The 24,620-nt window shown below is 39.7% G+C and overlaps 1 non-coding gene across 1 annotated transcript; it reads left to right on the top strand.

The window, feature by feature from the left end:
• Positions 1–778: 778 nt before the first annotated feature.
• LOC132915385 (5S ribosomal RNA) lies at positions 779–897 on the top strand. Its single transcript, XR_009659844.1, has one exon. It is a non-coding gene; the product is annotated as a 5S ribosomal RNA (ribosomal RNA).
• Positions 898–24,620: the final 23,723 nt, after the last annotated feature.

The raw sequence follows: 24,620 nt of genomic DNA, 5'->3' as shown, positions 1-24,620 counted from the left end.
CTGACTTCTAACGACTGTCTACGGATACGAGATCATCGGATTCGTCGAGGAAAATTTTCGTTAGGAAAGTGAGAGAAATTGCTTTCGATTAGTTGATTTCTATATTGGTGGTTGAAGAAGGATGCTAACCGCCCTTAAGGGGAAGTTGCTAGCGGGAAGCGTCGTATGTGAGAAGAGCAGATTTCCCGTATCATCACGTAGCAGCTGATAGATTTAGCGACTATCAAGACAAAGACTATTTGTTCGTTTGAAGAACATTAGCTAAACAAATGCTAGAATTTATAGCGGGTCTTTAGGCTAGCTGAAAATATACTGTGAAGATGTATCGACATCTGCCAATCAATCATCTTATCCGAAGAATAGGGTCTTTGTGTAGAGAGCAACGGGATAGAAATCGTTGGAAAATTTACTGTCGGGTGCCGCTACAGTTGTAAAATTGCAGTAAACAAGGAAGTTAGAGTATTATGAAGGTGCAAGTCGAAAGGGGCTGATTCCCTATACAAAAGTAAGCCGAGGATGAAGTGGCAATTTTTGACACAAGGCTTGGTTTTCCAGAAAATCAATTATGAAGTTCCGGCCACTTGACTCGCTACTTTTTAAGTATACGCGTACCTACATGATGGAACTTCACAATCCATTATCTGGGAAACGAAGACAGGAAAAATTTTATACATTTGAATACACGTCTAAAAATAACATTTATCCTCGTATATACTTGTATATTTTCTTAAATATTTTGTCTATTCAATAACATGAAATAACAAAACTGACTACCTCAGCCAACGCCCATACCGCGTTGAGAATACTCGTTCACGTCCGATCACGAAAGTCAAGCAGCGCCGGGCACGGGTAGTACTTAGATGGGTGACCGCTTGGGAACTCCGTGTGGTGTTGGCTTTTTTACTTTTTTTAACACTTAGCCAACAAGAGAAGAGCTCCCTTTTTGACTTTAACAACGCGTTTTCTTTTTTGTTGTTATCGTTATTATCAGTTATTGTTTACCTGGAATTGTTCCCAATTAATTGCAACTCTTTTTTTTTTCTTGTATTCAATATTCGGAATTGGAGAATGTACAAGTATTATACATACATATGTCGTTTGAAAGAATGCAAAAATTATGATACAAACCGAAGCATGGTGATTCCCTGCGCGCGATGAAAATGAAGTCGAAAATGTAAAATGACATTTTTCGCTTTGGTTTCGCCAAAATCAATTATGAAATTCCCTCTGCTTAACTGTACAGTCCATTTTCTTGTAAACGAAGCCAGCCAAGGCTGCACATATCTGTTTTATCCTACGACATAATTGTACGTCTTGTAGAAGCCAGCAGAAGGTAGCCAAATAGCAATAACACCTACAAGACATAGATTCGGCGTGTTACTATCACAAGAGACCCCACTCATAGCTACAGCAATATTCTCAAATAATAGACATAGAAGAACCCATGAGTTCTAACTATACTTTGAGATTGATAAGGGACAAGGGTGAAAATCGATGAAGTAAAGCAAGCATGCATATGGCCAATCGGGTGAAAAAATCACAAATCCGAGAGAGAATAATAGACCAAGATGTAAGCCATCACCAACGAAGCCCCGAACGACCCAGGCGCAGTCCTCGCGCATCACGCAGAGGGCCTTTCGCCAGCAACCTTGATACCGAATAATTAGACACATCTCAGATAGGCTATCAGCTTCTTCACGAAAGAACTCCCAGAAACCATAGCCGCCACAAAGAGACAATTACCCCCCCCCCCCAATTAACATCACCTTCTAAGATCCGCAAAACTTATTGAAGAGACTCCAAACACATAGTCATTCCATATTAAACGAATACATGCAGGTAAACACATGCTATACCTACATAATATACAAGACTTTAACAAAATGAAAGAAATACTAATTGAAAATGTTAGCTACAGAGAAGAAGAAACGCGTACATAAAATTGAAAAACTCAGAAAAGCTCTGCACCTATCTATGTTCACTGAAGGCGGATCCAGTAGATACTCATATAAAACCCCCAGAATAGAAACATTCTCCGACGATATGAAAAAAGAGTCAGTCACATCAACAAAATTTGTATCGATATCGCAACTTACAGTGGCACTATCTTGTCAAATGCGAAGGAGTCCTACGGTTAACTTAGGCAAACAACTGGTAGAGGCTGCAAACGAATAAATCGAAACCCGGGGAGGAAGAGACGACCTTGGTATAGAAAGCATCATAAAGAATGTCAGGTACGCCAGAAGTCAATGTTACCAAAGACCACTGCATTTAAAATTAATTATTATCAAGAAAATAATTGAAAGTAAGAAAAGAAATATCCGCTTTGTTGAAATCGAAAACTACAAACATTTATACGCCGCAGGCAGAACGTTTCAATCTTAAATACAGTAATCAGTTGCTGCGACAAACTTAAAATGACTAGGCAAACAAACACGGAAAGAGTACAATCATAGCATATACGTTTCCGACAATAATTAAACGAACTAATTTATGCCATTCGAAACATTCAAAGCCTGTAAGAAGAAAAATCTCTATTCAAGAAGAGAAACCCGATACAATAAAAGCATACATCATGAAAGAAGACATCGGAAATAGAGCTACATATCAGAAAGAAGCAAGGAGCACGGAGACCAGGAGACAATACTGGTATCATGCAAAGCGAACAAAATTGAAAATAAAATCGAACACGTAAATAAGAAACTTCCAAATGAACGAGTAAAACCAAAGTGATCCAAGTGTGTATGAATTGGACAGACAGGTGAAAACTGTTACTTTCGAAATTTTTCATTCACCCACCATCGAGTTCTGTACATGATAATTGATCGTCGTGGAGATCCGATTTTCAATCAATGACGGAGAAAATACTGTACATCGTTCGTTGCAATCATTACGTTACTACAACTAATACCACTTCTACTAATGAACACTATGAGCATAAGTCGAAATAATAAATTATTATCGTTAAGTCCTTTCATTGGCAAAGATGGCATAATAATGGTTAGAGATCATTAAGGTACGCGAAGCTGTCATCTCACACAGCTAATTATTAAAAAACAACACAAATCGCAGATACAGCGAAGTTCAGGACACATTAAACGCAATTTGGCAATCCTTTGGGGCAGACAATGGCGAAATAGCACTCAAAAATATTATAGAAATTAGGAAATGTATATATATATTATCTGAATATGTATCATATATAATATGATGATATATATATATACATGACCTTGAAATGTCCTTGATCGCTTCATGTAGAAAAAATCCAATTACGCGAAAGCCAGAATTCATTTTCGACAATATTCAGCTGTCACACTTTACGTGTCTCAACCTGTATGACCTACGTATGTTATATTAATTATAGAAAACATAATGCTGGTACATTTTCCATGTTTCTGCGAATAAACATATTGTCTCACAAGTTAAGGCAATTCTGCACAGCAATTAAATTCGTTTCATCTTACCTAACTGCAAAAACAGCGAAATGCCTTTGTAAACGAGGATTGATTGTGAAACTTCCAGCAGTAGGATTCATACAGGATACATATTGTGTATTCTGAATTTCTTTTAACGTCAATTTCGTCCTGTCGTACCTAAAATTCCATCAAATTATTATTTACGATAGCTGAGATTATGCTAACCTACTATAAAACTGTGAAAACATCTGTCTTTAACAGATATCTCATAACAAGAAAATAAAGAATATAGATAAAACTTTAGATGGAAATTAAGAGTCTATAGTATGATATTGAATTTTAAAAAGTTATAAAGGTAATGGTAGATATCAGTTGATTGATCTCTTTAACATGTGTTTTTAAAGGAACGAATAAGTAGTAAGTGCTTCGTTTACTTTGAATATGTTAATATGTTAGTTAAACCTGCCAAACCAATGAATTGTGTAAGGACAAAACTAATTGGTCCAACACGATGATTCATCTTTTTCTTCCAAGGTTGTTCTTTCTAAGAAAACCAGAGATGATAGCTATTACAGTCCAGTTTTTAAAAATTGTGATGTAAGAATTAATCGTTGCTAAAATGATTTTGGTTATAAGTAACCAATATTGATGACAGGAATTCTTTTTTGGTTATCGATAACCATTCTAGATGACGGAAGTCTTATTTTGATTACCAATAATCATTACCAATGGCGAAAATCTTTTTGATTACATTCGACGATATGAACAATGATAACAATAACAATAACACATATACAGTAAGTCTTACAAAATTACAATTGAAATATTCTTATGCCAGTTGTTTTCTGATCCATGTTCATTGCTGCTTTTTTTATAAATAATGAAAGAACGCATTGATGGGAATACAAAAAAATATGTAATCCCATTAAAAAAAATCCTGCTTACTAAACAATGTTCAAAACATTGAAAACTCGAAGAAAAATAATCTTCAAGTAGGAGAATCATCAAGGAGAACCATAATATTTGTTGTTCCGATTAACTTTGTCCTCGTATAATTCTTTTACAGACAGAAATAACTAGGTATTCAAAAATCTAAGATAAACGAAACACCCTGTATATGTTTTTCTCTTGTCGAAAGGTGCCTTTGATTCTTACCGTGAACCGTTAATCTTATTAAATTACATCTTTTTATGAACAGAGATTGCTTTTCTATTTATGTCGAGACTTTCTATAGATAAAAATAAGAAACAATGAAAACATTCGTTTTGTGAAGAATACTAATCGCCTCGAAGATTTATTACAGTAGAACTCCATTTATCTGAGTTGCACAAAGCTAGAGTTTATGTAATAGGATTTCACTAACTCTCTCCATTACATTGTAATTTCTTGTTCAAATTAGGAATTAGCTGAAGTGAATGGATTCTATCGCGAGATAGTAGTTTACCAGGATAACGATCCAAACTTCGATCTAATAAATAGAATTCAGATAAATATAGTCCTAAAGTAGTTAAATTTGTCATTCGAAATAATATTTTACCAGTAGAAAGTGAGGAAATTGAACTTTCAGCTTTAGAATTTTATCGTAATATTTACATTATACATAATGTTTTTATATACCACATAAAATAATTATATATATAATATATTATAATAATATTTATATATACCAGTGATTGTAGTCAATATGCTGTCTAATGAGTGTGTGAGGTTGAACGGTTCCATATGTATCGACTTCGGGCATATTCATATCATCGATGAAGTAAATTAACTTTTTCATACCGGGTGGTCCATAATTTCTACCAGTCTTTTTCTCCAAATGCTTTTCCATTATTCGTTGTAACATTTCTTGAATATGTAATTAAACTTTTAATTATGTTGTAAAAAAGAACTATATAGAAAATGTGACAATCAAGAAGCACTAATGAATAAAATTTTGAAATCGAGAAACAATGTGTAGCTTTCTTTTTTCTCTTTTATTAACTCATTCGGTACGGATGGAATCTATAGTTGCCGACCTCACGAACCTCGCTTTGGAAAATACAGTCTCAAGTCCTTTCAATCAATTGCCAATCTTTGAGACATTGTAGAAGGAGTTCATATGTCTTGTAGATAGATAAACAGCCACCAGAGAATTTGCCTACACTAGTGATATCAGTGAGGACAGGGTTTGAAATTTGTTAAGGTGCTATTTTTAAATGGGATTTTTGTAAATAACTATGATTATAATTATAATTCTGTAAATGAACAATGTAAATAAATATTTCTAAATAATAGTAATAATAACAATTTTGAAAATAAAGAGTTGAAATGTTATATGTATAGATCTTATAACCTAAATGTATCCCACAGAAATATTTTTTTCAGAAGCCATAGTTTATATTAAAGGCTTGTCTAAACGACAAATCCCACTCCCATGTTAAAAAATGTAGTAAAAAGAATTTTCTATTGTTAAATATTTTTTGGAATATCTTTTGAAATATAACGGCATATTGATGCTGGAAATATAAAAAAGAAAAATTCATTTCTTCAAATTCTTTTCGTCGGAAAAGTTACTACGAATGTGTTAAAAAAGTTTTAAAGAATCATTTAAATTAAGATATGTAGGATGTCCTATAATTAATGATACATTTAGAAGACAAGTATTAGTCACAAATTCACAGTAGATTAATCATAGTTTTCAACTGTTCTGACTTCATTTTCCGAACAAGTTTAATGAACTAATCATCGCAATATAATCCAAAATTAAAAAAGTAATACTTAAAATTTAAATTCAACTTAGAAAGCAGCGGATGTTCGGTTCTTTTAAATCTTAGTTCAACAGTTTTGAAAGGTTCTCTTTCTTAATAGTTGTATCTTCAAATGCCAATCATATTGCTTCACAGTGTCTCTGTGACACACAATTCGCATCTGCCTCTCGTGGAAAATCAAAGCACGAGAGACAAAATTCAAGGCCACAGACAATCCGCGGATAAAAACATTGTCTACTTTGACAGACGATTATCTGCAGTGATGTGACCGAGGTCAATCTATATAATGTTATCCACGAAAAAGCCCCATAAACTTCACGTCTGTGAGTATTTTGTTTTCCATTGGAATGGAAAACAAGAGAACGTCTGCGAGCAAATGTTGAAAGAACTTGAAAAACGTGTAAACGTTTAAACGTCTCTTTACTAACAGGCTTTTTTTGCTTTGATTCTCTTTCTTTGTACCAACAGTTTGGGAATGCAACGGTCGATAACGATTCTCACGTTTTCTTCTATTTTTGAATCGATTTTTTGTAACAAGATAAAACGTAGACATGAATAGAAATATTAATTTACTGTGGCATTTGTTGACACTTAGGTTTCATGATACATGTACAATGTACATAGATCGGTATCGGCGAATCGTTATTAGATGTAATTTTATACCAATGCAGGAATCAGAATACCATCAGTTGGTAAGTAAGGCACAATTGGAATATAAGTTTCAATGTGTAGAAGGCAGCACTGTTATCAAATATAATTTACGGTAGATTCTCATCATTGTATTTTGTTTTTCAATCCTTGGTCAATTTTTACCCAATATATATTAAAAAGCAGAATCATCCATACGCAAATAATTTCTATAATGGCTCGGTTCGTTTGATCTAGTCTCTTTAATAACGCGGAATTAGAAAATCAGATTCTCTCAATTAACGACCTTTTTACCCATTTCCTCTCAGTCTTTAATTATTTATTTTCTATAACCAACATATTTTCTATTATTGATAATAGAAATTGAGTGTACTGTAGTGTACTGTAGGAAGTAGTATTGTATTGAATAGTAATTGATATCATGCTACAAATTGAAAAGAATCTGATAAACTGAAACTGATATAAATTTCATGAAATCTAGATGTCCATGCATGCATTGCAGCATATTACAACATATATAACCTATATTATAGTTACATTAACCTTAAAAACAATTTTCTCGGAAACAAAGTTTTGCATGAATAAATAATCTATATTTGACATTTATCTTTTTATAGTACAGTTTTATATTTTATATAAACAGAATATTTGAAATTAAATTCTTTTAGGTCAATATAAATATATATTTATCTATATAATTAACTACTCTTTAATACTGATGGCAGTTTATGAATTAAGAAAAGATAATAATTGTGGAACATCCGTTTGAAAATTAGTCTGAAAATAGAGTTGAGCTAATACGCTTTTTTTTTTTTTTTTTTTGTACGTGGAGAAATCCTCATGGACACTCGCCGTTGCATTGCACCGGTCGAGTAGTGTCGGACTCTTACCGACTAAAAACTCCACGGTGGCCAGCCTTACGTTTTGGAGGGGTGCCCCGGGTTCTCTCGCGAATTTCTACCAGAAGCACGCCTCGTCGTGTTCTCCCCTTTTTTATCAGGAGGGAGGCGTCCATATTTGTGTTGGTCCGCTAGGAGGGGACCACATCCCTTGTGTTCCGTTTTCCTAGTCTTGTCGCTCGAGCTGGGGCGGCGGCTTTGTCGCTCCACTCTTGCTGGGTCGCGTTTCCTTTTCCTTTCTCTCTCCGCCCGCTCTTTTGCTAACATCACTTGCTCGCAGAAGGAGCGGACGGAAGGAGCGGTGTATTCCTGGTGCCCTCTCAACATGGCTTTCACGATCGCTTCTGGGGCTACGCTCTCGCCGATGTCGAGTTGCAGGACGTGGCGCTGGTCTGCCCATGCCGGGCATCGCTCCCACGTGTGTTGTACCGTATCCTCCTCTTCCTCGCATTGGTGACATATGGAGGTCACCTCCCGCCGGATCCGTAGTAGGTACTCACCGAACACTCCGTGACCTGTGAGCATCTGTGTCATACGGAATGTCAGCGGTACCCCGCCTTGTTCTCTCCATGCTTCCCAGTTGGGGAGCACGGCGCGAACAGCCCGGTGTTGCCGTGTAGTGTCTTCCTCGACCAGTTGAGAGCGCCATCGCTCCCATGTCTCCCGTTTGGCTTCTTCCCGTGCACTCGACGGTGGTCTGTTGTCGGGTGGTGGCGTCGCTGCGCGCCCGTCCAGGCGTAAGATCTTCCTTTTGTCGTATACCCTTCGAAGTGCGAGGGCTTGCAGCTCAAGGGGGGGGGGGGACACGGCCAGCACGGTCGCCGTCGCGTATGACACCGTCCTGTAGCTTCTTGCTGTGCGGATGGCGGTCGTCCTTTGTAGCCTCCTTAGTAGTAGCCGGCTGCGCCGGCTCTCCATCATGTCTTCGGCCCACACTGGGGCTCCGTAGAGTACTCGGGATTTTACTACTCCCTCGTACAGTCGGCGAACGCCCACTCCCGCTCCATCCACGTTCGGCAGTAGGCCGCATAGGGCGTTGGCCGCGGCAGTCACCCTTGGGACCAGTTGTTCAATGTGCGGCTCGAAGGTCCACTGGCTGTCGACGATGAGACCCAGGTACCTCATCTGGTGTCCCACCGGCACTTCCTCTCCGTTGATATTGATGGACAGTCCGGTTGGTGGTGGTGGTCCTCTTCGTCGCCGGTCGAAGAACCCCAGGGCTTCCGATTTGGTTGGTGACACGCTCAGTCCGAGTCTCCTGATAGCGTTCACCGCGCACGCCACCGCGTCCTCTGTGTGTCTGACGGTTTCGTGCCACCATCGGCCCCCTGCCAGTATCATGGTGTCGTCTGCGTAACACACTAGACCCGCACCCGGGGGCATAGGGCATCGAAGTACACGGTCGTAAGCGGTGTTTCAGAGGATTGGGCCTAGTACTGACCCCTGCGGTACACCGCACTCGACCGGTTTCCTCGTTTCCCCATCCTTGGTGTTGTATATGATGCACCTGTCGCAGAGGTATGCCCTAATAACCCTTACGAGGTACTCCGGTATCTCGTAGTAGTTCAGGGCTTCCAAGATCCTTGCCCATGGGATGGAGTTGAAGGCGTTAGTTATGTCTAGTGAGACCGCTATCGCCACTCCTTCCTGGGAGACCATAGCCTCCACCTTAGAGCGTAGCCGTCTCACCGCGTCCACTGTCGAGCGTCCTCGGCGGAACCCGTACTGGCTGTCGTGCCACCCAGGCTCTCGTCGCTCCATATGAGCCTCTAGACGCGCTGCAATTATCCTTTCCAGGAGCTTGCCCACCTCGTCCAGCAGGCATATCGGCCTGTATGCGGACGGCGAATCTAGCGGACGACCCTTCTTTCGTAGCAGGACCAGTCTCGCTGTTCGCCATGCCCGTGGGTACATGCCGTCCTTCAGGCATTTATCAAATAGATGTCGCAGGCGGGGAGCCATTATATTTACCGTCTCTGCCCATACTCGGCCTGGGATTCCGTCCGGGCCTGGTGCCACGTCGCGGGCTGCTGTCCTCTTCGTCGCTTCTAATAGCTCTTCCTCGGTGACATGCAGCTCCTCACTCCACTCCGTTGTCGTTGTTGCCACTTCGTCGTTATCGTTGGGTGTGGTGGAGGGGAGGGACGTTTCTGGCTGCCCTGCACTGTCGTCCTGTCTGGGGAACAAGGTCCCAACGACCTCGTCCAGTAGCATCGGGTCCATGTTTGTTGTTATCGGGGGAACCGAAGTACGCAGTTTGTGCGTCACTACTTTATACGGCCGCCCCCATGGGTCAGACTCGACCGCGTCCACGAGTTCCGTCCAGGACCGCGCTTTGGCCATCTTAATCTCCCGTTGGAGGGTACGTCTTGCCTCCCTGTATTTCTCGTATGGGTGGGAGATCTCTTCCTCGTCGCGAGTTTGTCTGCGACGCTGTGCCTGTGCGAATCTTCTGCGGGCTCTGTTGCAGCTCTCTCGCAACTCCGCGATCTCTGGTGTCCACCAGTAGACTCCTTTGTTCAAATGTCCACTGCTCGGGTTGGAGCGCGGCATCGAGGCATTGCACGCCGCGTTCATGTATTTACGGAGGTCTTCCGCTTCCTCGTCGATACTACTGGTTGCGCTCGTGCATTGGGCGTCCCAGCTCCAGGCCGAGACGATGGCTGCCGCCTGTAGCATCTGTTTGTTCCTCTCCTTCAGACGCCATCTGGGTGGCGTTGGGCCGGGGTGGTTCGTTCCTCTTCGAGGGCTGTTGGTGTCCCCCCTGCCGATGGCCAGTTCCATCCTTATGTAGAGGTGGTCGGACAGAGTCTCAACCCCCTCGGCGACTCTCCAGTTGAGAATCTTCCGGTGTAATTCGGGGGTGGCCCATGTGAGATCCACCACGGAGGCTCCCCTCCACGCCACGCAGGTCTTTGCTGAGCCCCTGTTTGCCAGAAGGAGCCCATGACCCGCGGCCCATTCGGTCAGCCATCTTCCTCGGGTGTTCGTCATGCGGTTTCCCCATTGTGTTGAGTGGGCGTTGAAATCCCCGAGGACGAGCACTTGGCGGGGAAGGCATCGTCTGACGCATTCCCCGAGTCTCTCTAAATAATCCTCGAACGCCGGCAAGCTGCTGTTGGGGGAAATGTAGACCCCTACTACCGCTATCCGGCCCACTCGACCGCGACGTAGCCGTTTCCGCGGTCGAGCAGAACTCCGGGGGGGCCCTGCGCTGAATCCCAGGTTATGGCCGACAATCCGTCCACGTCTCCGATCCAGTTGGGAGCGTCAGGGACGCGGTACGGCTCAGCCACTACCGCGAGGGCGGCCCTGTTCTCCCGTATGGTCTGGGTGAGTAGGTCTTGTGCTCGTCTCGCTCTTCCTATATTGCATTGGAGGAGGCCCTTGATTTTACTCGTTCAAATCCATGGCCTCCTCCTTGCCATTTACCGCTGTTTCGGCGGTGCTTCCTCGTGTCGTTCCCCTGGAGGCGACGGTCGGCTCACGGATGTGACGCTTCCCCTTGATCTTCGGAGGAGTGCATGCTTTCCCGCCCATTCTGTGATTGGCGGGTGCTCCTAGTGACTCGCACAGGGGGCATTTAGGTGTGGCGGCGGGGCATCTTCTGGCATTATGTCCGCTTTCGCCGCATCTGTAGCACATGTGTCCCCTGTCCACGGTCGACTTGCATACCGCGCGTATGTGCCCCAGCTCCAGACACCTGTAGCACTGTAGTGGTCTCATGGGGACTCCTGTTACCTTGGCCTTGGACCAGCCCAGTGCCACTTTCCCTTCCTGGGTTAGTTTCCGGGCTCCTGCCACCGGGCACTTGACCCACGCAGTCCCGAAACCGCTTCTGGTTGTGCCGATCTCCCCGACCTGCACCTCCGTATTTCCGCATCCAGCTGCTGAGGCCAGCGCTCGCCGCAATTCTTCTTTCCTCATCGAGATGTCGATCCCTGCCAGCCTCAGCTTCGCCGTCTTTATTGGAGCTGCTATTTTCACCGCTGTTGGGTCCAACACCTCGTTGAGTTTTGCCGCTAGACGCGACGCCTTCCCTCTGTCTTTATCGCCGGGGACTCTGATTACTATTGCCCCGGTCATTGCTTTCCGCATTTCGACGGCCTCTACGCCGATCTCCTTCAACGGGATCTTCTCCCTCGCCGTTGCGAGCACGTCGGCGTACGACATGTTCGCTCCCTCCCTTATCGTTATAGTCACCGCCGACGTTCGCGGTGTGCGGGGTAGCTTAGTCGTCCTTTGTGTTTTGGCCGCTTCCTTCCTGGTAGCGGTCGTGGTGTTGGTGCTCTGTTTCGGTGCACCTGTGTTCCTGACCTGCGTAGCCGAGGTCGCCCCTTTCTTTGTTTCATCGCCGGCAGGGGCGGGCGTTTTCTTCTCCTTCCTTTTCTTCCGCGACTCCACCACCTTCCATTCATCGTTCCCCTGTTCTTTCGGGGGTGCCGACTTCTGGATGGTCTTGGGGGGTGGCAGAGTGGTCTGCCTTTCTTCTGGGTTCTGGGATGCGCGGTCGTCCGCCCCCATTTCTTTCCTCGATGGCCTCTAGTATTCTTGGGCCGAGTTCCTCGAGCTCCTTCTCAAGGGCGCCTATGCGCGCGCTCTTGCTCTTGCTTTCCCGCGAGGAGGGGTCCGGCGCGGGCCTTCGTGCTAGTTCTTGACGAAGGGCCGCATTTTCCTCCTCCAGAGCTAGCAGTCTCGCTTCCACTGTCCTCATGGTCGCGGTGCCGTCATTTGGTGCTGGACCAGTCTCCTTCGTTCCCCGGTCCTTCCATGCGATGGCGATATATGCCGCTGCATCCCTGAGGACTTTTACGTACGTCCCCTTGAGGTTAGACGACGTGTTTGCCACCCTCATTATTTCCGCTATCCGCCGAGTGACCTCGGCGCTAACGTCCGCCGCTGAACTTGTTCTAACCTCCAATGTTAGTTCCTCAGAGATGTCTGGAGTCATTGATATTATCCTCCTTTTCTTTCCCCTTGTCGGAGCCAGCGACGGGTGTGGCTCGGATGGAGCGGTCGAGTCCTCTATAGCAGTCGGTGTCAGGAAAACCTCCTCCGACCTGCCCGTGTTGTTCCGTCTGCTCCTCGTTATGCGGGCTGGAGTTTCCTCCATCGGCGTTCCATTATTTCCTGTCGTCTCGCCAGGCGTAGAGACCCGTCCTGTGGCCTGGTTGTCCACTCTCGTGTTGCCGTGGTCTTGATACGACGACGCGGTAGGGCCCATTTGGTTATCCTCGGTTGCGTCTGTATTGGAATGTCCTCCAGATTGCGCTGCTGTCGGTGGGTTAGTGTACAGTGTCTCGTGTAGCCCCTGTGGTGGCGCAGTGGTCGCTTGCCCCAACATGGCGTCTGCGTATACCTAACCTTCCAAACGTCACATGCACGTTCCACGAACTCACTTCCCCCCTCCACTGATCACAACGTGCATAACCTCAAAACTCGGCTCGAGATTTTCTTCTTCACTTTGTGAGCTTTTTATTTAGTTCGCTCTGCCTGTCTAGTTTTCTTAATGTATCAGAAGGGCTAGCACCCCGCTCTGGCACATTACTCACACTCCTAATCCCGTTTTTCCGCGAGATTGCGATTTATTTGGACGGAGCGATTTACACACGTCCTCTCTGTTCAACAGCCAACTATCATCCGAGCTAATACGCTAGAAGTTCGTTTATCCAAATTGGTTAGAAGACAAAATATTGCGAATTACCTATAATCGAATTCGAATAATATAATAAGAACTCACTTACCCCCTCTACCAACTACTGCTGAGTTTCGATAATAGAAATTGACGTTCAGATATCTGAGAGTGATTAATAATTTCGACATAAATTATGTTAAATTATATATTTCGAATAATAAAGTTTCAGTTACCAATGGGATTCGGATAAAGGAACTTCTATCGTATGTAATAGTAATGGTACAATTCGATTAAAATATAAAATTCTAGTTTTTAGAAACATTATATGACCATTACAGAATAATCTCCTCGCGGAGATACAACTGCGTTGATAAAAAAAATTATGTACTCACTACCAGTGTATATAAATATCAATGGGAAATAAAGGTCTACAGCACATTTCGATCAAAATTGAGTTAACAATACAGTATGATTTTACAGTCTCCATAAATCATTTTAGTACACACAGATTGCAGATATTGCAGTAAAAAGGTGATGTAATTTTGAAAGCAAGAAACGTGTTAGGTGTTTAAAATTTGCGGAAAAAGGAACTATAATACATCTAATTAAAATAGTTTTAATTATGTACGAGGGTGACTCAAATATAAACGAGACTTTATTTTTAAAATAATTTTATTCAGTGAAATAACATAGCCAAGCACATATTATTTTTCAACATAGTCTCCTGCTTTGGAAATGCATTTTTCCCAGCGGATTGGGAGATTTTTGATCCCAGCATCGTAAAAAGAAGAGTGCTGTGTCAGAAGCCAATTGCGCACAAAGGCCTCCACCGCCGCGTCGTCTTGGAATCGTTGTCCTCCTAGTGCTTCTTTAAGCGGTCCGAAGAGATGGAAATCGCAGGGCGATAGGTCAGGACTGTAGGGAGGATGATCAAGTGGAGTCCACCTTATTTCCTCTAATGTTGTGCAGGTTAGAGCTGCTGTATGAGGCCTGGCGTTGTCGTGGAGGAGAATGACGTCTCGAATCGGTTGGTTACGCCTTTTCGAACGATAAGCAACCTTTGCCTCCCTCAAAAGCTCACAGTAATAAGCAGCATTTATTGTGCGAATGTTCTCCTCCGTAATGCTGGTTCGAGGACGACGATCATGTTCCACATTTTCAACCAGTTCACGTCCTTCCTTGAACTTCTTATGCCAGGCAAACACGCGAGCCCTTGACAGTGTCTGATCCCCGAACTGTGCAGTCAATCTTTGCAGAATTTCTATTGGTTTGACGCCTTCATGTGTGAGAAATTTAATAATAATGCGTTGCGCAACTGAGAGGTGTACTTGTTGCTCTGACATCTTGAATACTACCGCCAAACGTGTCTGAACTGGACAACGGCCTGCTCTCCCCACTCCTGACATCCCAACCAATGCACACTAGAAGCGGCCGCTCGCTCCCTTTAAATTTACGCGCTCAGAAACAAAAGTCTCGTTTATATTTGAGTCACCCTCGTATTTTTGTATTACTTCTCCTCATTGTAATAAATACTGAAATAAAATGTATCATTACGCCCTCTAGATGTTCTGTTGGTTCTCTAAATCTTCCAATGGAATAAGCGTCTAAGGTACAGAAGAATGTCATCACAACATTAAAGAGCAGTGTAACCTACAAATCGATTTATCTCGAGATGTGTTAAATGTGAGTTAGACCCTTATTACCTTTGGTATTAAATTAATTGAATTTTGATTACCGGATGTAGTATAATAATTAAGAGGCACGTTGGCAATATTATAGGTATCCGGAAGGGATGCGAGCTTTTCAGCAATGATTACACTTTTCCCTGATCCCGCCGCACCTATCAGCATTACTGGCACACGTTGTTGTATGAAAACATCCAGGAAAAAGTGTATGCGCGCCGTTTCTCCAGTTGACACCAAAGTAGACTATGAAATGAAATCGTATATGAGAATTTGATAGGTTTGACGGAAAGTTTACAAAATATGCACAGTCGGTGGCAAAAAGATTCGGACACTGTACAGTCTATTTCTATCCTCTATTCAGTAAATATACAGTAACCAATAAAAATGTATTACATTGTTACACTATATTATATAAATAACAATAGAAAAACATTTTCGCATTTTTTCACGATATTTGACCTATAACTGTAATAAATTTAAAGACTTCCACATCTTTCAATTCAGCATGTATATAACTGTTTTATGCCTTCAAAGTGTGTTGTTTAAATCTTCACTATAGGCTCAGATAAAAATTGTAAACAAATTAACATTTACCTTTTTCTTCCCGATTCCAACCAATTGTAATTTTTTGAAAAAACTTTTATACGTCATCTAGTAAACTATACCTCCCAACTTCTAAAAAAAACAAAAAACAAAAACGAAGTTGTTTGGTCCAACCTAAAAAGAGGTTATTCTGTTTTATTCCTAACCTATTCCAACCTAATGTTTTATTCCAACCTAAAAAGAGGTTATTCTGAACATACATGGATCATAAAAGATATAACCTAGCAAACACGAAGATAGCACCCCGCTGGGGATAGCCACCCACATGCTATATTTATTTTTATTTATTTTTTTTTACCACTAAGATATAACACTTTACCAAATGTCTTTCAGGACAAATTATAAAAAAAACAAAATAAACTAAAAAAAAAAAAAAAAAAAAAACATAGATATATTAATGCCGATCACTGTATTTTACTCGGGGCTTCGTTACCAGTAGATAAAACAGGTACGTACCCAAAAAAAGAGAGGCTCGGATAGAAGTATTTGTTACTACTGCATGAAATAAATAAATCCACTGTCTGAATACATTAACTATAAACCAGCATTGAACCAACTACCTATATGTGAGACTGAAAAGATAGTTGTTCGAGGAGGAACAGCTATATTATTTAATAAACTGAACGAATTTGAATTTGTTTCGTTAATATCTATATGGGAAAATTTTTTAGATGTAATAAATGTTAAATGTTATTAGCAAATTATTGAAATATCATCATATGATAATATAAATAATTTTATTAAAAATATACGTAATAATTTCAAAAGGAGTTCGAAAATGAAGCTGAAAATATTATTTCAATTAAACACAAAAAAATGCCGGGTTACACAAAAATATTTTCCGATGATAACGTACGATTAGAAAGAAGTGAAGCATTTAAAGCAAACATATTTTAAACCGTTTGTGATAGAATAGTCACTGGTATCTGTAGAAGAGGTGGTATATAAAGATGTGGACAAAAAGTTTACATTTATGTACCTACATATAATTGTATCAAAGAAGCACTCATGTATTGTAAAACTTATATTGAGGAAATTTATAGTAAAAATGTAAATGTTAATGAACTGAAACTTGTTTGTGAAAAATTGAATTTTATGAAAAAAATTCTGCACAGAGTTCCTAATGTCAGAATAACTTAAAATTATTTTTAACATTACTGAACTATTTTTTAACATTAGATAACTGAAACTGGTAAAAGATTATTTACGTAGTACTTTTTTGGAATAAAAGTTAACGCAATGGCAATACTGTACATAGAAATGGATATTCTCAAATTCTTTGCTATGAGAATATTATTAATAAGATTTCAGATATCATAATTACAAAACAAAAATTTTTAATTTCTTAAAATAAATCAGTATTGATTTTTTATTTTCATTTTATATCTTTTAAATCTTAAACTAATATTACAAATCAACATAACTATAAAAATTGTGATTTTTTGTTAACAAATATTACTTTCACCCTTCTTTATATGAGAAGGCCCCGCTTTTATTCGTATAGCTCGGATCTGAAAAGCTCTAGATACGGTCCTGATTTTACTCATTTATTTCTAGGATAAAATTCCATTGCGTAAATTTTTATAATCGCTTAAATAATTAAACTGGTCAATTTAAAAGCATTTAAACAAATTTAAAAACACTCGTTTTTCACAATGTATCTATTTAAACATTGGTGATTATATGGATACTCGGCCTAATGTTAGTAGTTTGATTTTCTGTCACTAGTTGACGTATCGAAATTCTGAATCTCCTATGCTGAATCATAGACAAAAGCATGCCCCGAGTGAAGTCAAAATGGTATCAGCTTAAAGGAAGGGTTTCGCGTTATGTGTATTCACAGCATTAATGTAACTATGTATATATCTATATGCGTCACACATATGCATAACCTCAAGTTGTCATCATGTTTATTTGTAGGCTTAAGTGTAGTTAGTTAGTTACAAGTTAAACTAACTAGAATTCAAGTGATGCTTTTCCCTAGCGAGTGCGCAGATCTGTTTATACCATGCTCGGAAGTGTTCATCTGATTTTCACCAATTACTTTACGCATTGGTAATGAAGTTATTTTTTTGTAATAAGTATTTATAATACACACTTTAGAAATTGTATATCTTGCTCGTTATCGTTAATATCAGTTCATGTTAATAATGCTAGTTATCGATAGAAATGATACTATGTACTTCCTTTCGTGAGAAATTGAAATGTGTGAATCGTGATCAGGCGACTGAAATCTGCTAGTTTTCATAACGCACGTCGATATGTAACATCATTATGACGATATTATACCTAGACACTTACAATATTAAATGAACGCAAACAAATGTTAATCAAATTATTTGATAACTTATAACGAGACAAGGTTACAATAGGAACATTTCGTCGAAACAAAAATATTCGTGTTGTATTATTATTTACTTCAATGTTTGTGGTATACTTAACCTTTTGTGGTCTTTTTTCTTTCAAATTTAACTCAGTTGAACTAAATTTTTAGTGATGTCCGATTCTATACATATTTTCGCAATCTTTTTTCAAAATTTTCTTAAAGTGCCTCTCGACATGATATGATATTTGCGGATTAACCTTTGTGTACATTTATTACTGAAAATACTGTGTACAATATACATATACTATATTACATATATTTGGGTATATTTAATGACATAGAAAATATTTCACTGTTTGTTTTCATAGCAAATCAACTGTACGAATACTTATATCTCACACTGTGTATTGTATTATTACAAAAATATTTATTAGCCAGAACTTTCTGTAGCCATTATATATATAGTTATTTTATTTATAAACAGTTCATTCGTTTACATTGTACCTACAGGGTATAATAAAAAAGTGGGCGCTGCTTACAAGATAGATTGTTGATAATAAAAAAAGTTGATGTAAAAAAATTTTGTTTCAGGATCTTTTTCAGGTTATAAGTCATATCATTTACACTAATTTTTTACCTAACCTTTTACCTTTTTACACTAAAGTTAACCATTTTATGTTATTTTCCTACTGTTGGTAAGAATGATATTTATCAGATGTGTCGAACTTTTTTCCTTAGTTTAATAACACTGTCATTCTCTCCAAATCTTTCTCTCTCAAGGTTCAAAATAAATAACATTCGATACAGATGGAAGTCAGCCACTACATCCTTTGTCTCTAAGTAAGAAACGTAAAATGTGAGTGAGGTACAGAAACAATTCTCTTTGTGTTTAAAATCAATCTTGTAAGTAGCGCTCACTTTTTTTTATTTTCATTTTACATGTTCTTTCTGATTAGCTATTAGCTCTTTCTGAGTCATAAAGCACAAACGATCTATCTATCTATTAATTTTCTAAAAGATAGTTTAAAGCATGCGAGTGAGTAAATCTCACTTGGCTAAGGGCTAGCAGTGTAAGCGACGATTGTAAAATATTGTATACACTACATCATCGAGCACAAGGAAAAATTGTTTTCCTAGTATTAGTACAGACTAGTATAGAGATATCGTTATCATTATCATAGAGATATTAATTGTTATAGATAACAATAACTTGTTAAAAATTGGTCAAGTTTATCAGATATCGAGTAAAATATTTTTAAAAAATTGTGATTTTCTGAATTGCGAAAGAAATAGTAAAAGCCACTTTTTCCAACTTTTTTTTATGTAAGCTTGAAATGAAATTTAAAAAAATGTATTTTGTAGATTTATGTCATACATATGCTGAAAATTTGATGCAGAGACAAGTGAGAGGCATCAGAAATTCTAATAATCTTTAGATTTATTACAGGTATAGGTAGAAGGTCGTGAAAACAGTGCAAACTACGATTTTCACTATTTTAATATTTAATGTTGTAATCAAATTGTTTGTTGCTTAAAATAACGTTAACCCATTTCGATGAAATTTTCAGCATGTATGTTATTGTCATAAATATACAAAACATACTTTTTAAGTTTCAGTTTTTAAGGTTATGAAAAGCGACTTTTACTATTTTCTTTGCGATTTCGAATTAACTGAAAGCTTTTCAAAACTTTTTACGTGTTACGTAGTAAACTAATCCATCTTTTCGAGGAAAACCATGTCGTTTGTTTCAATTTAAAAAAAGTTATTGTTATAAAGGTCGGACGAATGCGAGTGTGAGTACATTGCTGAAAAACAAAAGGCGCTTTGTCTGCCGGAACATAACCTGTCGCTATACATTAGGTTGTCCCAAAAGTTTCTTTCGTTTTATAAGGAAATAATAGATGCGTAATATTTTTTCCTTTACATTATTTTATTAGCTTATGTATGATCCATTTTGTTCTAGTGGAACGCATCTTGTGCATCTAAATAGGCATCCATTATATCCTTATAAAACGGAAGAAACTTTTGGGATGACCTAATATATATGTTGTACCTTCATCATAGAGTACACGATAGTAACAGGGTTTGAATTAAATCCTATATATAGAGATTTATGACTCGTATTTTACGAATAAAAATGTCTTCCTGATTTTTGCTTACCACGGATACGTGGCAGATTTCCTTTTAGGAGAAGATGGAAAGGATACCTTTGCGTTAGACACATCATAATAAATTGTTTTTCTTTGAGTAATTTCTTTCCTATTTTATTTCTGTTAATAGAAAATTTGTTTTATAACATTTATTAGGTATAGAGATACTTCCGTATCTCACGTGAAGCATGAAAATTTCTAGTTTTTTGGTTTAGGTCGCACTAGTTCTGAAAAGTGCGTAACGCTGATGGATAGGTTAATATTACATGGCTCATTGCGCATCGCCATTTTGTTGAAAATAAATAAAAAAAGGTATATTTCTGTTCATTAATAGTCATATAATAAATGCAGTAGAACAAATTTTCTATTGAATTTATATACTCGATAGAAATAAAAAATAGGAAAGAAATTGCTACAAAACGTATGATTTTCATGTGTTCCAGGTATTCACCTCTTATGCAGGTGCCGAACTTAGGTACCTCGGACATCAAAACGGTCGAGCGGATAAAATACGAAACGGTTTGTAGTAGAGCCGACAAGATGACCGGAGCCCTTAGGGGCATTCTGCCGAGCATCAACGGGCCGCCCAGCTTGGCTCGTAGGCTCTACTACAACGTATGGAAGTCCATCGTAACCTATGGTGCACCGGTGTGGGCGGGCGCAGCCGAAATAAGAAAAAACAAGAAGATGTTAAAAGGGCGCAAAGAACTGCCCTGTGCATAACTACGTCATACCGCACTGTCTCTCACGCAGCCAACGCAGGGAGGGCGTAAGCCTATGGGGGCTGGCAAACCTACGTTCCCGCAGCCAGGAAGGACCGTCGGAACGAGCGTTCTGCTTACGTGAGTCCTCTATGTACTCCGCAGGGAAGATCGCTGGGAGTATGCGTGCGCTTAAGTGCGGCCATACTTTCTCTACGCGGTCTTGGGTAGTAGTGCACCCACGATCCTGATGCGAAGGATGGGACTGCCGGGATAATTCCCTGGGTACAAAAGTACCGCAGGTCCCCGCTTGCGTGAAGTCCCATCTTGGTCTGTTGAATGCCCGGTTAGCAGGTCGCCAGGCCAGCAGTGACGTGGCCGTACATTCACACGGTGGTCCCACCAACGACATAAGTTGGTACCACGGGAGGTCGAGTGTTAGCCCAGAGGGAGTAGCGACCCCTCTACTCGCCCTAAAATCGGGTATGGACTCGTGGTGGCAGTGGTTTATAGCCGAGTCGCTGCTAGGCGCCCCCCCCCCCAGAGGCGAGGTGTGCCCCCTCGTACTTTGGAACGGTTACGCCGGCGGGTGAGCAGCGTACCAACTGCTCCGGGACCGTCCCGGGAGACAGTAGGGCTTAAGGAAAGATAGCCCCGTTTTACCTTAGACGAGCGACGGCCCCTGCCAGGCCTAGCTATTAAAGGTAGCAAGAGTACTGGGTACCTTGTGCGTCGGTCGGGCGTGAACCCGACCCCGATTGGTCCTAGGATACCCATTAAAGATAATACAGACTACATGTCTCTCACGCAGCGCTTTGCGTGTTGACCGGTAATCTACTGATCTACATTAAGGTGAAGTAACTGAGAGAATCGTATGAGAGAACCAGGATCCAGAAGACCAGGATCGGCGTAGGTGACGGCAGCGCACTGAAGGACGAGCTGGAGGCAATCCGGAAGAAGACTCAGGACGAATGGCAAATGAAGTGAGAAGCGTATAGGAAGGATAACTTTACCAAGAAGTTAATACCGAACGCGCTCCTTTTTGCCAAGAAGAAAAAAGAAATGGGATCTTCGGTGCCTACAGGAGAAGAATCGGGAAGGACACCGACAGCCAATGTCTGGACTGTGGAGATCTCAACAACGACGCGGTGCACGTCCTCCTCACGTGCCCGAAGTGGATTGGCAGAAGAATCGAGCTAGAAAACGGCCTTGCCTTGAAGATAGACGTAGACAACCTGATGCCCACGGTGACCGTCAAGGACGAGAACTGGAACAAGTTCAGACAGTTCTGTAAGACCGTCATGTGCCACAGGAGGGAGATGGAGAGGGCCATGGAGGCCGCCAGGAGGAGGACAACTAAGCAGAACGCGAAGCAGTGGAAGCGGAGCTGCAAGACAGCCACGTGCCGCAGAAGGGCGACAATCCAGCATATTGAACTGGCTAAGGAAAGGACTAGAGTAGAAACAACACGTAGAAGGAGATAACACGGGCCAATACAAGGACAACCCTGATGAATGCCGAACGGTTTTGCCGGGGTTGTCCGACCAAGAAGCAGAGAAGAAGGAGGAGGGGTTTTTAGTGGGTCGCCGGGTATGCGTAACAGCATTTTCCCCTCCTCGCGCGCAAAAAGAAAAAAAGGTATTCACCTCTTAAAATATGGTCTGCTGGTCTGCCAGGTGTTCGTGACAAGCAGAATCTTCCATTTGTGAAGTACGAGTCATAAAGTCATAAGCATTTATGCCCTCTTGCTAACTTGTACTCAATGCTACAGATAATTCATTGAAAGAACTAATTTGTTTATTGCCTGCCGGAGGGTTCACGTGATTACGGGTAACCACACACTATTAGCTCAGATGTTTTCCCAGCTTAAAATTCAATATACGTTATTATTTTATTGTTATAATAGGTATAGGGATTGCTGGGTGCCACCTGTTACTTTTCAACGTTATATCGGGGTAAAAATAAAGTTAAATACGTCTACAAATCATATGTGCATCTCTCTATCTCGGGGGTTTCCAAAATTATAATTATAGTGTTCTCATATTACCTATTATATTTTTTATCAATTGATTCTTCAGCGAGTTAACTTCTAAACCCAAATTACTGTATTCTTTGTAGATGGAAAAGGACCAGCATTATTAATGAATTCAAATAACAATTCTATAATATAAAACATAGTTGGTAAGTTAAATTAAATCATCATATTTCGTACTAGCAATATCAAAATTACTATAAACGAAATCTTTACAGGAATAGAGATATGAATATCTATATTGAAATTCAATTCATTTAAACTATTGTATTCAAGGCTGATATTAAAAATCTGTTATTGTATTGCAAAACTGATTAAATTTATTTTCTAATTTTTATCTATTAATTTTATAGTTCACTCTATCTACTTTGTCTTCGATAACATTTTCGATTACAACATATTTGAACTGCTTTGTTAAGGCGTTAAAAATGATTATTTTAATAGTTATTTTTAAGCCAGGTTTATGGTGCTGCAGTATCTGTTCTATTGTAGAGTGTTACATTATATAGAGGCATTTTCACCATATTTCGGTTCAGTTTCATTCATAGTTAGAAGAACTTCTAATTTGTAGAGTTAACGAAGAAGTCAGAGTTTTTCTCTGCGCATAACACCATAAACCGCTAATCAGGAGTTCAACCCCTATGCAAGTAACTTGTACCGATACCTTGGGTTCTCTCACTCAGATAACATATATTTCGCTCCATTATCCTAAAGGCGGTGTTTTTATGAGCGTTACCAATGTTTAGGAAAGTAAGTAATTCTTCATTGGTTAACGGTCTATCATTCTATTACGAATAGGATTCTTGCCTGTGGTATGTTAGACGCTGTATTTAGTATTACTCATTCAAACGTAATAGAGTAAACGTCTAACCGCCTTTAAAGTATCTCATCTATTTTATACTTACTATATGAATTTTACAGTCCCCTTTCCCTCCCTTATTGTAATTACTTTATAAATTGCGAATATCGGGCGGCTCGGCGCCTTCTTTATTCCTTCTTTCCTTAATTCTCTGAGTTTGAAAATTTTAATTGGAGAATCGACAACAACAAAGGAGAATACCACGAATTACTGATTGACAGTCAACATCAAATCTCCAGAGTGAAGCGTGGAACGTATTTTGAGGAAAACTTAATTTCAACTCGGATCAGACTAACCGGACAGTGAGGTAAATTTTAACCTTAATCCTTCATTTTATCTTTCACGTTCTAAAGGAATTCAGAGATACTGTTTTTACTAATACGTTGCTATAAAGTAAGTGTGTGTATATTTAAAATTAGATGTTATTTATAAGCAGTACTTTCGTAGAATTCTCGAAATGTATGTAGGAAGATATATATCCTAATAGATGTATTATATGTAAGGTTTGTATATATATATATATATATATATATATATGTAAATAGTTCAAAACTGTTCTATTAATAGATGGGTTAATATATGTATATATATATATATATTATATATATAATATAAGTAGAGTATAATAATAGGAGTGTAATATATATATTACACATTAATATTTAATTAATATATTGATATATTATTAATTATATTAATATATTAACATTAATAAAATTATATATATAATATATATACATATATTAATCCATCTATTAATAGAACAGTTTTGAACTATTTACAATCAAAATAAGATTAACAAATAGGAATGGAAATTGTACGATAGTTATATAATACAATAATAATATAATAGTATGATATAATATGATAAAAAATAATATAATAACATAATAATTCAGGACATAAAGGATCAAG

Source organism: Bombus pascuorum, chromosome 16 (assembly GCF_905332965.1).
Source record: "Bombus pascuorum chromosome 16, iyBomPasc1.1, whole genome shotgun sequence".
In the NCBI taxonomy this organism is placed as follows: domain Eukaryota; kingdom Metazoa; phylum Arthropoda; class Insecta; order Hymenoptera; family Apidae; genus Bombus; species Bombus pascuorum.
Note: the sequence above shows the minus strand (reverse complement) of the source record. Positions and strands in the feature narration are given on the sequence as shown.